A 14,489-nucleotide genomic window follows, 5' to 3' on the forward strand; every position below is an offset into this window, starting at 1 on the left:
TCCAGTCCATTTTGAGGAAAAGAAAAGGTACTGACTGATACCATGATCTCAAACATTTTCTGTTGCCCAGTCTTTTTTTTTTTTTTTTTTTTTTTTTGTTGCCCAGTCTTAATGCAGCATTTATTCAACAAAGATAGATAAAACACATGCTCTGTGGAAGGCAGCAAGAATCATCTAGATTTATTTTCCTCTCCCCTGATCTCAATGAAAAGTTGGGGCTTTCTTTTCCACCTTTTGAACCCTCTTTGGTTGCTTCTGCTTGTCCTTCCCTTCAGGAGTTTGCGTTTGTTTTTGCCTAATGAAGCCCTCTCACTTTTCAGGAGATTACTGTTATTTACGTTCTCAGCTATTTAGCATTACAGAGAGAGGTTCCTAAATTGCCTTCTGATTCCCTTTCCCTTTTCCGGATGCAGAGCAGCACCCCTCCTCCCACTTTGCCCTTATAAATAAGCAAGTTTTCTGCAGAGAATTTATATATTTTGTACACCTATAAAAACACACAACCCAAGTTGCAATGTATATCTTAGTACCTTAGAAAGACATCTAGACAGACTTTCTGGCTGCAGCAGTACCAAGGAAAGATTCATGCTGTCCTCTGCTTTCATTTCCTCTAGTTCATACAATCAGATGGTCCTATACCATTAAATCTTTTTGTCCCTCTGATTTTGCTCTTCTCCTTTAAAACTGAATTCACTATTGTGGGTCTTTTGCCTCTCTATACAAAGTTTAGAATCAGTTTATTTTTATAAATATTTTTTCAAATTTAAATTCAATGTAATGAACAGAGTGTATTATTAGTTCCAGAGATAGAATTTAGTAATACCTCAGTTGCATATAACATTCAGTGCTCATTCCTTCAAGTGCCCCCCTTAATACTAGAAACAGTTTATTGATATCTATAAAATAACTTGCTGGGATTTTGAATGGAATTGCATTGAGTCTGCAGATCAATTGGGAAGAACAGATATGTTAATAATGTTGAGTCCCCCTTTTCTTTGAAGATGGAATATCTATTTTTAAAAATGTTGTTCATTAGAATTCTGTATTTGTCCTTATATAGCTGGTACATAGGAAAGCAATGGACTTTTGCATATTAACTTTATGTCCTGCAGCCTTGCTATAGTTGTCTATTCCAGTCTTGTCAGTTCTTTGGATTTTCTATGTACACATTCATGTCATCTGTGAACAAAGGTAGTTTAATTTCTTCCTTCCCATTCTGTATACCTTTCATTTCTTTGTGTGTGTGTGTGTGTGTGTGTGTGTGTGTGTGTGTCTTATTACATTAGCTAGGACTTCCCAGACATTTGTTTTTACTTGCCACTAACCACTTGTTTCTCTGGAAATTCAAGCTGATTTTGTTAATTTCTCAAATATTCCATGTGCACATTGGATATTTGAGAACACTCATTTTTAATCAAGGTGCTTGTTTTAAAATCCATTTTTAAATTTTTTTTCAATTTTTACTTTTTAAATTTGAATTCCAGTGTAGTTAACATACAGTGTTACATTTATTTCTGGTGTACAGTATAGTGATTCAAGAATTCCATATATTACTTAGTGCTTATCAAGATAAGTGTACTCTTAATCCCCTTCACCCCTTTCATTCATCCTCCCACCTGCCTTCCCTCTGGTAAGGGTTCTATATGCTTAAGAGTCTGTTTTTTGGTTTGTCTCTTTTGCTCTTTCCTTCGTTCATTTGCTTTATTTCTCAAACTCTACAAATGAGTGAAACCACATGATATTTGCCTCTCTCTGGCTTATTTCCCTTAGCATTATACTCTCTGAATCCATCCGTGTTGTTGCAAATAGCAAGATTGCACTCTTTTTATGGCTGAATAAAATTCCATTGCATATATATACCACATCTTTATCCATTCATCAATTAAGCAACACTTAGGTTGCTTCCATAATTTGACTCTTGTAAATAATGGAGCTATAAACATAGGGGTGTGTGTTTCCCTTTGAATTAGTGTTTTTGTATTCTTTGGGTAAATACCAGGAAGTGCAATTTCATAAGGTAGACCTATTTTTATCTTTTTGAGGAACCTCCCTACTGTTTCCTATAGTGACTGCACCAGTTTGCATTCACACCAACAGTACAAGAGGGTTCCTTTTTAAAACTCCCATTCCTTGTCAACACTTGCTGTTTCTTGTGTTTTTTATTTTAGCCATTCTGATAGGTATGGTGTGATATCTCATTGTAGTTTTGACTTCCATTTCCTTGATGATAAATGGTGTTGAGCATTTTTCATGCTTCTCTTGGCCATCTGTATATCTTCTTTGGAGAAATGTCTGTTCATGTGTTCTGCATGTTTTTAAAATAGATTATTATTATTGGTGTTGAGTTGTATAAGTTCTTTATGTATTTTGGATACTGGCCCTTTATTGAATATGCCATTTGCAAATATCTTCTATTAGATAGGATGTCTTTTAGTTTTGGTTGTTTCCTTCGTTGTGCAGCAAGTTTTTATCTTGTAGTACCAATACTTTATCTTTGCTTTTGTTTTCCTTGATTCAGGAGGCATATCTAGAAAGATGTTGTAATGGTAGATATCAGAGAATTTACTGCCTATGCTCTCTTCTAGGATTTTTATGGTTTCAGTTCTCACATTCAGGCCCTTAATCTACTTTGAGTTTATTTTTGTATATAAGAAAGTGGTCCAGTTTCATTCTTCTGTGTGTGGACGTCTAATTTTGCCAGCACCATGTGTCGAAGAGACCAAGGTGCATTTTGAATATAGGTTTGATCCTCTTCTCCATTAACCATTAAAAACTTTGGCCTCATTCATTAAGCCTAGTTCTGTTGTGTCTTCACAGTTTACTCTCAAAATCAAAGCTATATCATTTCAAATGACTTGAGATCTTGTTTGGATTCTGATATTTTCTTGTTAAGGTTTTATTTAAAATTTTTTGCCTTTGGAGGGGAAAATGTGGCTAGGAAAGGAGCCATATCAGGTAAAAAGAACAGAAGTGCTCTTCGAATCTGTGGTCAGGTTTGGAAAGTGTTGGGGTGTTTTTCTGGGAGGGAGATGTGGAGGGGAATGGTGGATTTTTTTGGTTTCTTTTACCGATAGATGTCCAGTTTAATTTATTGAAATTCCTTTAAAGACAGTCTCCCAAAGCCACTGTAATGGCATGATTAACAACTTAGATAGCTTAACAGTGATTCTTGTTATCCTTATAGAGAATAATGGTTGTAGCAGGACTACAGTGTATTATGAGGCACCTGTAGTTAATTTGCTGATACAATATTAATGAGTCAGTTCACTTAAAGTATACTCCTAATTGGTTGGCCTTTGTTCAATAACTCTTATTATGTTGTCTGAAAAAGCATGTAAAAACCAAATAATTACCACTGATTTTCTCTAGGTCTTTGAATAAGTGTTTCTCAATTTTTTATTTTTTATTTATTTTTATATGTATCTTTTTATTGGAGTTCAATTTGCTAACATATAGTATAACACCCAGTGCTCATCCCATCTAGTGCCGTCCTCAGTGCCCATCACCCAGTCATCCCATCCCCCCACCCACCTCCCCTTCCACTACCCTTTGTTCACTTCCCAGTGTTAGGAGTCTCTCATGTTTTGTCACCCTCTCTGATTTTTCCCACTCATTTTCTCTGCTTTCCCCTATAATCCCTTTCACTATTTTTTATATTCCCCATATGAGTGAAACCATATAATGACTGTCCTTCTCCGATTGACTTACTTCACTCAGCATAATACCCTCCAGTTCCATCCACGTCGAAGTAAATGGTGGGTATTCGTCATTTCTAATGGCTGAGTTATACTCCATTAAATCTTATGAGTGGCTTTTTCGCAACGGGTTTGCCGCCAGAACACAGGTGTCGTGAAAACCACCGCTAAACCTAAACCAAAATGGGAAAGGAGAAGACTCACATCAACATCGTCGTCATTGGACACGTAGATTCGGGCAAGTCTACCACTACTGGCCATCTGATCTACAAATGTGGTGGGATCGACAAAAGAACTATCGAAAAATTTGAGAAGGAGGCTGCTGAGATGGGAAAAGGCTCCTTCAAGTATGCCTGGGTCTTGGATAAACTGAAAGCTGAACGTGAACGTGGTATCACCATTGATATCTCCCTGTGGAAATTCGAGACCAGCAAGTATTACGTGACCATCATTGATGCCCCAGGACACAGAGACTTTATCAAAAACATGATTACAGGCACATCTCAGGCTGACTGTGCTGTCCTGATTGTTGCTGCTGGTGTTGGTGAATTTGAAGCAGGTATCTCCAAGAATGGGCAGACCCGTGAGCATGCCCTTCTGGCTTACACACTGGGTGTAAAACAACTAATTGTTGGTGTTAACAAAATGGATTCCACTGAACCACCCTACAGCCAGAAGAGATACGAGGAAATCGTTAAAGAAGTCAGCACCTACATTAAGAAAATTGGCTACAACCCCGACACAGTAGCATTTGTGCCAATTTCTGGTTGGAATGGTGACAACATGCTGGAGCCAAGTGCTAACATGCCTTGGTTCAAGGGATGGAAAGTCACCCGTAAAGATGGGAATGCCAGCGGAACCACACTGCTTGAAGCCCTGGATTGCATTCTGCCACCAACTCGTCCAACTGATAAGCCCTTGCGTCTGCCTCTCCAAGACGTCTACAAAATTGGTGGTATTGGTACTGTCCCAGTGGGTCGAGTGGAGACTGGTGTTCTTAAGCCTGGTATGGTGGTCACCTTTGCTCCAGTCAATGTTACAACTGAAGTAAAGTCTGTTGAAATGCACCATGAAGCTTTGAGTGAGGCTCTTCCTGGGGACAATGTGGGCTTCAATGTCAAGAACGTATCTGTCAAAGATGTTCGTCGTGGCAATGTGGCTGGTGACAGCAAAAATGACCCACCAATGGAAGCAGCTGGCTTCACAGCTCAGGTGATTATCCTGAACCATCCAGGCCAAATCAGTGCTGGATATGCACCTGTGCTGGATTGTCACACAGCTCACATTGCCTGCAAGTTTGCTGAGCTGAAGGAAAAGATAGATCGTCGTTCTGGAAAGAAGCTGGAAGATGGTCCCAAGTTCTTGAAATCTGGGGATGCTGCCATTGTTGATATGGTTCCTGGCAAACCTATGTGTGTTGAGAGCTTCTCTGACTATCCTCCTCTGGGCCGTTTTGCTGTTCGTGACATGAGACAGACGGTTGCTGTGGGTGTCATCAAAGCAGTGGACAAGAAGGCAGCTGGAGCTGGCAAAGTCACCAAGTCTGCCCAGAAAGCTCAGAAGGCTAAATGAATATTATCCCCAATACCTGCCACCCCAGTCTTAATCAGTGGTGGAAGAACGGTCTCAGAACTGTTTGTGTCAATTGGCCATTTAAGTTTAATAGTAAAAGACTGGTTAATGATAACAATGCATCGTAAAACCTTCAGAAGGAAAGGAGAATGTTTTGTGGACCATTTGTTTTTTTTTTTTTTTTTTGTGGGTGTGTGGCAGTTTTAAGTTATTAGTTTTTAAAATCAGTACTTTTTAATGGAAACAACTTGACCAAAAATCTGTCACAGAATTTTGAGACCCATTAAAACAAAAGTTTAATGAGAAAAAAAAAAAAATAAATAAATCTTATGAGTGTTCCCTAAAACTTCTGATACAAAAATAAAAAACTTCTGATATAATTTCTGGGAGGGGACTTCCCCCAAACTATTTACAGAGCTGGTATCTTCTGTGTTGTCCCAAGAACCAAAAAGATACTATAAACCTCTGCTGTTTTGTAGTTTACATTACAAAAAAAGGGGGGGGGGAGGGCAACATGTTGTAATATTTGTCCTCCAAATATAAATATGTATATTCTAATTGATATGCTTTTTAAATCCATTCATTTCTCCTCCTCTTCCTGGAATTTATTAGAGACAACTCTCACCTGCCCAGGATCCACCCACTTCACCATTTAAGAATCATTGCTCTAGATTTTGTATTCCTGTTGAGGTTGTTTCCACATTTAAACCTCTAAGAACAATGCTGTACTAAATACTCTTTTATATATATTCACAGGTCAAAAAGGATCAGCCAGCTTCTCATATAGAATATGGGTTTTTTTCAGCCAAAGGTATATTAGTAGCTGTCCATCTCTGTTAGACCTTCCAATCACACAGACTCTTAAGACAAGATTGAGAATTCTGTAAGGGGAAGGCTTACCTTATACTCCACAATGTTGTTTTTGTCTTTTAGGGGTAATCATCTTTAAATCAAGACAAAAATGTAGTTCTGTAATCAAAAATGTAAAATTACCCTAAGGCTATGTTTCTCAAATTGTAGGTCCAGACTCCTTGGGAAGTCATGAAATCATCTGAGAAAGTCACTATTAGGACTATTTTAATGAAATAGGATAGAGAGGTTAGAAAACACCAGCATACATCACATGTAGTTAAAGTAGGATTATTTCACAAACTTTGGATTCAGTTCTAGATCTATGAACACATGTTTATAACTGTGTATATATATAGGGTCACATCATAAGCTATAATTCTTGCTATGAGTCACAGTGAAAAAAAAATTTTTAATGGGGCGCCTGAGTGGCTCGGTTAGCATCCAAGTCTTGATTTCAGCTCAGGTCACAATCTCAGGGTTGTGAGATTGAGCCCTTCATTGGGCTCTGTGCTGGGTGTAGAACCTACTTAAAATTCTCTCTCCCTTCCTCTCCTTCTGATCCTCTGCCACTTACACTCACTCATGCTGTCTCTCAAAAAAAAAAAAAAGAAAAGAAAAGAAAAGAAAAAGAAAAAGAAAAAAAAGAAATAAAATTAAAAATTGAAAGACTTACCACAAAAGGTTTCTGAGGAAGTGTGGCCTTGGAAATAATAATTGATCATGAGGAAGGTCCACAGTGAAGGTTTGTGTGTCCAGTTTTTTAAAAGACTTTATTTAATTATTTGACACACAGAAAGAGAGAGAGAAAGCGCAAGCAGAGGAAGTGGGAGAGGGAGAAGTAGGCCTCCCACATAGTGGGGATGCCAACATAGGGCTTAATCCCAGGACTCTGGGATCATGACCTGAGCTGAAGGCAGACACTTAACCAACTGAGTCACCCGTAGAGACCCCTGTTTGTTTGTTTGTTTGTTTGTTTGTTTTTAAAGATTTTATTTATTTGGGAGAGCAAGCAGGGGGATGGGCAGAGGGAGAGAGTATCCACACTGAGGATGGAGCCTGTCACAGGGCTCGATCCTAAGACCCTGATATCATGACCTGAGCCAAAACCAAGAGTTTGGCTCAACGGACTGAGCTACCCAGGCACCCCTTAGTTTTTTTTAAAGATTAATTTTGGAGAGAGAGTGTACATGAGAGAGCACAGTGGGCGGGGGGGGCAGGTGGAGAGAGTCTCAAGTAGACTCCACACTGAGCGAAGAACCTGACCCAGGGCTTGATCTCACCACCCTGAAATCATAACCTGAGCCTAACTCAACCAAGAGTCAGAAGTTTAACCGACTGCACCATCCAGGCACCCCCCTTACTTTTTTTAAAGAGTTATTTATATGAGAGAGTGTGTGTGTGTGTGTGTGTGTGTGTGTGTGTGTGCATGAGAGCACAGCGCGGAGGGGCAGAGATTTTTTAATTAATTTTTTTGCATATAGTTGACATAAAATGTTACACTAGTTTACATTATACAATATAGTGATTCAACAAGCTTATGCTATGTTCACCCCAAGTGTAGCTACCATATGTCCACATACATTGCCGTTATAATATCCTTGTATTCTTTATGCTCTATTTCCCACTCCTTTCACCCATTTTGCTCAACAACCCAACCTCCTCCCCATAGGAAACCATCAATCCTCTGTATTTAGAGGTCTGATTCTGTTTTTTTTTAATTTACTTTTAAAATTCCAAATATTGATGAAATCATATGGCATTTGTTTTAGTCTCCTTTATTTCACTTAGCATAATACCTTCTAGGTCCATTCATATTGTCTCAAATGGCATGATCTCATCCTTTTTATGGCCACATAATATTCCATTATATATGTGTGTGTGTATGCTGCATCTTCCTTATGAATTCATCTATTGATAGACACTTAAGTTGCTTCCATATCTTGGCTATTATAAATAATGCTGCAGTAAAGAAAGGGGTCCACATGTCTTTTGAGTTATTGTTTTTGTTTTCTTTGGGTAGATGCCCAATAGTGGAATTATTGGATCATATGGTGTTTCTAGTTTTGTTTTTTTTAGTAAGTTCCATGCTGTTTTCCACAGTGGCTGTACCAAATTATGTTTCATATTGTATGTCAATTTTACATTCTCCGTGCCCCCCCCACACACACACCCAGTGTGGTGTGCCTGTTCCTCTAATAAGGACCTACTTTCCCACCAAACCATCGAGCACAGCTGGTGTTCATAGGCATGTGGACAGTGTCTGGAAACTATAGATCCAGCTTTTCACTTCAATTAACTCCTCGGTGAATAGCATAAAAAACTGTTTACACATATACACAGAGTCATCCCCTGCCCCATGGCTGGGTACCCCTGGCTGGATGTTCCAATTAAGTCCATGAACTTAATTGGAGCTGAAAAAAAGTATGAGTATGCTAGATGTTATGACAGAAAGGGAACTCTGTGATTCTCTGTTCCAATACTCACTGATAGATAGGGAAACTGAAACCTCTAAAACTGTCTTCTGGGTCACAGAGTTCTATATGTAAAACTAAAAGAAGCTACCTTGTTGCCAACTCTGGGATCTTTTTTTATTATAAAGTATGTAACTAGTTTGCAATGTAGAAAAATTTAAAAGTACAGATTAACAAAAGATGAAAAATAGAACATACATATATTTTTCTTTAAGGAATGAAATTATAAGAAAATCTATATGAATTTGGGTTAGATGCATCACCAAAAGCACAATCTATGAAAAAAAATTAAAGTTGGACTTCAATAAAACTAAAAATTTCTCTCCAAAAGACACTGTTAAGAGAATGAGAAGACAAGCCATACTTGGAGAAAATCTTTATAAAACACGTATCTGACAAAAGACTGGTATCCAAAATATGCAAAAAATTATTAAAACTCAACAATAAGAAAATGAACAACCCAATTTAAAAGTGGACAAAAGACATTTCACCAAAAAAGATATTCAACATTATATGTCATTAGATAATTGAAAATTAAACCACTATGAGATACCACTACACACCTATAGAATGGCCAAAATCCAGGACACTGACAACAGTGAATGCTGGTGAGGATGTGGAGCAGTAAGAACTCTCATTCATTGCTGGTGGAAATGCAAAATGCTGCTGTGGAAAACAATTTGGTGGCAGTTTCTCTAAAAGTTAAACATAGAATTAACATGTGATTCAACAGTTCCACTTCTAGGTACATATCCAAAGGAATATAAAGGAGGGACTCAAGCAGATACTTGCACACCAATGTTCCTAGCAGCATTTTTCAAGTAGCTAAAAGTGGAAACAATCCAAGTGTCCTTTAATGGGTAAATGAAGAAGCAAAATGTAGTATATACACAAAATGGAATACTTAGCAATGAAAAGAAATTAAATTCTGATACATGCCACGATATAGATGAACCTTGAACACATTATGCTAAGTGAAATAAGCCAGACACAAAAGGACAGATAGTGCATGATTCCTTTTTTATGAAGTACCTAAAATAAGGAAATTTATATAGACAAAAAATAGAAGTTACTAGGCGCTGGGGTAGGGTGGGGGAGATAGGGGATTATTGTTTAATGAGTACAGAGTTTCTGTTTGGGTTGATGAAAAAGTTTTAGAAGTAATGACGATGGTTACACAACACAGTGAATGTACTTAATGCTACTGAATTATACACTTAAAAATGGTTAAAATAATAAATTTCATGTTATGTATATTTTACCACAATTTTAAAAAAAGGATCAGTGGTTGCCAAGGGTTTGGGGGAAGGGAAAAAGGAATGAGTAGGTGGAATAGAGGGGATTCTTAGGGTACAGAAACTATTCTGTATGATACCTTAATGGTGGATACGTATCATTATACATTGGTCAAAACCCATAGCATGTATAACACAAAGAATGAGTCCTAATGTAAACTACTGAACCTTGGTTAATAACAATGTGTCAATATTGGCTCATCAGTTTTAATAAATATACCACACTAAATGCAAGATGTTAATAAGAAGGGAAACTGTATGTGGCAAAGGGTGGGAAGAGGTATATGGAATTCCCTGTGCTCGCTGCTCAATATTTCTGCAGACCTAAAAATATCAAAATCTATTTAATATTTTCATTTTTTTAAGATTTTATTTATTTATTCATGAGAATACACAGAGAGGAGAGAGAGAAGCAGAGACACAGGCAGAGGGAGAAGCAGGCTCCATGCAGGGAGCCTGATGTGGGACTCGATCCTGCGTCTCCAGAATCACACCCTGGGCTGAAGGCGGTGCTAAACTGCTGAGCCACCGGGGCTGCCCAAAATCTATTTAATATTTTTAAAATGACGGGCAGCCCCAGTGGCGCAGCGGTTTGGCGCCGCCTGCAGCCTGGGGTGTGATCCTGGAGACCCGGGATCGAGTCCCACGTCGGGCTCCCTGCGTGGAACCTGCTTCTCCCTCTGCCTGTGTCTCTGCCTCTCTCTCTCTCTCTGTGTGTGTCTATGGATAAATAAATAAAATCTTTAAAAAAAAAATTTTTTTTTAAATGAGACTGTAATGTGATTATTCTTGTACTAGCTTTTTCACTACTATGTTCACATATTACTATCATCCTTCCAGGCATTCAGCCTGGACAGTGAGGGGCAAGTTGAGGCTGGTGACGGGAAGTTAGGCCAAAATAGAGATGACATTCAGAGGATGTGGGAACTTAGGAGTAGGGGATATTTTACCCAAAGACTTACAGAGTAGAGAGACTAGAATTTTGAGCCGACAATCAAAAATATCTGAGCCCTTGAATCTAAGTGTCTCCAACAGGTTGGGAATTGGAGTAGGGCAGGGAGTTTCAAGCCATGTTCATGGAATCCTGGTCCCTTGCTGGCAAGAGGCTGGCATAACAGAATTGCACCACGAGCAAGGAGATGAAGTCTCACACACTCACTCCTGTGCTCGGAATGTTCTATGACCTCCCTGCCAGAGTGGAATGAGCAGGAACAAAAGTCTAGCAGTTGTGGTCAGCTGCCTGAAATTTCCGTTATAGAAAACTACCAGCAGCAGGAGGGGGCTTGTGGCGGACCATGGGATGGACCTGTTCCACCTAAGCCAGGATATGTGCACATTAATCTTGGCTTTTCACCTGATGCTGGTGTGACCCTTCTGAGTCATATTCTTTCTCCTGGTCATCCTCCTGCATGGCTCTCTGCCTAACTCCCACTAGGCAAGGGAGGATGTGCCTGTCACAAGACCTCCAGTGATCTCTTGGATCTTGGATCACTTGGATGCTTTAGGAAAACACCTGGAGGGTGTTGGCTCAGCAGGCTTGGGCCTTGTGCCTCCTCACCTTGAGGGCTACAACAGGGGCTGGACCCCCATCCCTTAGGCACAGAATCACCATTCAGAGGAGGGACACATTCATGCTTCTTCCCATCCTGGCTTTCTTTTTTTTTTTCATCCTGCTAGCAAGGGACACATTGGGTTCTATCAGTGGAAGAGAGTCCTACTACCACCACTTGCTTGAGGGGAGTCATTCTGGATTTCCTTACAAATTAATGGGGCAGGAGTGTCCCATAGCCCCCCATACCACATATGTCTCATAGGGAGACTACAGCACTTTCTTTACTTCCTTTAGCTCTTGCCTCCTGTGAGCTAGGTCAGAAGGTGGGAATACAGAGGTTTCGCCTTCTGAGAAATAGAAGGTGTCCAAACAGAGATCCATACTTTCCATTCAGAGCAGCCTCTGTCTTTCTGCTAGGTCAGCTATGTGTGATTCTGTGGTAGAGGGAGGAGGACAGGGAATCAGGAGTTCACTTTTGAGATCAATATTGGATATCCATGTGTTTATTTTCATTAGGCAATTTGATCTACCCATGAGATCATGATTGGCATAGAGGCAAGGCTGTGTCTTGGTGACTGTTATGTCTGCCATAGCTCCTGGAAGACAGTAAGTACTCAAATATTTTAACTATACAATGTAAGATGTCTTTCAAGGTCATTTTTGTTGTAATACCTTTACATGACCCCAGGGTCCTCCTCATCCTCTGAGTACTTCCTCCTGGGGCAGGACCCCACATACTATAGCACTCATCACACCCATGTAATAATTTTTCTCTCCCTTGGCCAGGTCTCATAGTTCATGGTTTTAAATACATCTATCTATCTATCTATCTATCTATCTATCTATCTATCTATCTATCATCTATCTATCATCTATCTATCTATCTATCATCTATCTATCTATCTATCTATCTATCTATCTATCTATCTTCCTCTTCATCATCATCATCATCATCACTACCTATGTATATCTATTTATTTAGTTGTCTATTTGTCTGCCTAGAGCCTGGGCCCTTCCATGAACCCCAGAGTCATATGCTCAAATTGTCTAATCATTATATACACTTGATTTTTTTTAAAAAAAATTTTATTGGAGTTCAATTTGCCAACATATAGCATAACACCCAGTGCTCATCCCGCAAAGTGCCCCCCCTCAGTGCCCATCACCCAGTCACCCCAATCCCCTGCCTCTTCCACTACCCCTTGTTCATTTCCCAGAGTTAGGTATCTCTCATGTTTTGTCACCTTCATTGATATTTTCACTTTTTCTTTCCCTTTATTCTCTTTCACTAATTTTTATATTCCCCAAATGAATAAGACCATATAATGTTTGTCCTTTTCTTTTTTTTTAATTTATTTTTTATTGGTGTTCAATTTTTTTAAAGATTTATTTATTTATTCATGATAGACATAGGGCGAGAGAGAGACAGAGACAGAGACAGACAGACATAGGAGAAGGGAGAAGCAGGCTCCATGCCGGGAGCCCGATGCGGGACTCGATCCCGGGACTCCAGGATCGCGCGCCCTAGACCAAAGGCAGGTGCTAAACCACTGATCCACCCAGGGATCCCCTATTGGTGTTCAATTTGCCAACATATAGAATAACACCCAGTGCTCATCCCATCATTGCACCCCTCAGTGCCCCCCACCGCCCCGCCCACCTCCCTTTCTTTCCACCACCCCTTGTTCGTTTCCCAGTTAGGAGTCTCTCATGTTCTGTCTCCCTTTCTGATATTTCCCACTCATTTTTTCTCCTTTGCCTTTATTCCCTTTCACTATATTTTATATTCCCCAAATGAATGAGACCATATAATGTTTGTCCTTTTCTAATTGGCTAATTTCACTCAGCATAATACCCTCCAGGTCCCTCCACATCGAAGCAAATGGTGGATATTTGTCGTTTCTAATGGCTGAGTAATATTCCATTGTATACATAGACCACATCTTCTTTATCCATTCATCTTTCGATGGACACCGAGGCTCCTTCCACAGGTTGGTTATTGTGGACATTGCTGCTATAAACATCGGGGTGCAGGTGTCGCAGCGTTTCACTGCATCTGTATCTTTGGGATAAATCCCCAGCAGTGCAATTGCTGGGTCGTAGGGCAGATCTATTTTTAACTCTTTGAGGAAACTCCACACTGTTTTCCAGAATGGCTGTACCATTATGTACACTTGAATGTCCAATATCCATCTCTGTGTAAAAATGAACTCCTGATTAACCAGTCCTACCCAATCATACTTATCACCCACTCCAGTCCTAATATTTCTCAAATCAGTATATGATAACTGCATGTTGCCAGAAGATTAGGCCACAAACATTGGTGTTATCTTTGATTTTTAAATGTTTTCTAACTGTCCACATCCAACCTATCAGTAAATGGATATCAGTATCCTTTGTCTCTACTTCAAAATGTCCAGCATCTAAACACTTCTAGTCTCTGCTGCTACTATTACTGGAATAATCTCATAACTAATGCTTCTACCCAAGTCTTTACCTCCAATACTGCTGTTAGCAACTCAGCCTAAGTGATCCTTAAAACACAAAGCAGATCTAAGAAGACCTTCTAACAGCAACTTCCATTTCCTCAAAAAGTCAATTCAATGTCTTTGCAATGACCTTCTAGGCCTTACCTCATTTGGCCCCTTTACTGCTCTTTGTTCTCCATTACTCTCCCCCTTATTGATTACTCTGCTTCAGGCTCACTGTCCTTCTTCATTGGAATAGCTCAGGCATGCTCCAGCCTCTAGAGAGTTTATGTTTCTGACATGAAATTTCCTCAGTTATCCATGTGATTTACTCTCTCATCTCTCTAGTCCATGCCCACATTTAAATAAAAGATGTTATTTACTTATTTGAGAGGAAGACGGAGATAGTGACAGACATAGTGAGAGAGAGCACAGAGGTAGAAGCAGACTCCCTGCTGAGCAGGGAGCCCGACACAGGCCTTGGTCCCAGGACCCTGAGATCACGATCTGAGCTGAAGGCAGATGCTTAACTGACTGAGCCACCCAGGTGCCTCTAACCCCATAAATTTTAGTGAGGCCTGCCC

General features: G+C 39.6%; 1 protein-coding gene across 2 annotated transcripts in view; it reads left to right on the top strand.

Annotated features, from left to right (window-relative positions):
- The window catches only part of PHF24 (PHD finger protein 24), a 170,538-nt gene that overhangs the window by 44,904 nt on the left and 111,145 nt on the right, over positions 1-14,489 (top strand). For both annotated transcript variants that reach the window (XM_072841776.1, XM_072841777.1), the window contains exon 2: positions 11,954-12,043. The gene's annotated coding sequence lies outside the window, so the exon portion shown is untranslated. The remainder of the gene's footprint in view (positions 1-11,953; positions 12,044-14,489) is intronic.

Source organism: Canis lupus, chromosome 10 (assembly GCF_048164855.1).
Source record: "Canis lupus baileyi chromosome 10, mCanLup2.hap1, whole genome shotgun sequence".
NCBI classification, from domain to species: Eukaryota; Metazoa; Chordata; class Mammalia; order Carnivora; family Canidae; genus Canis; species Canis lupus.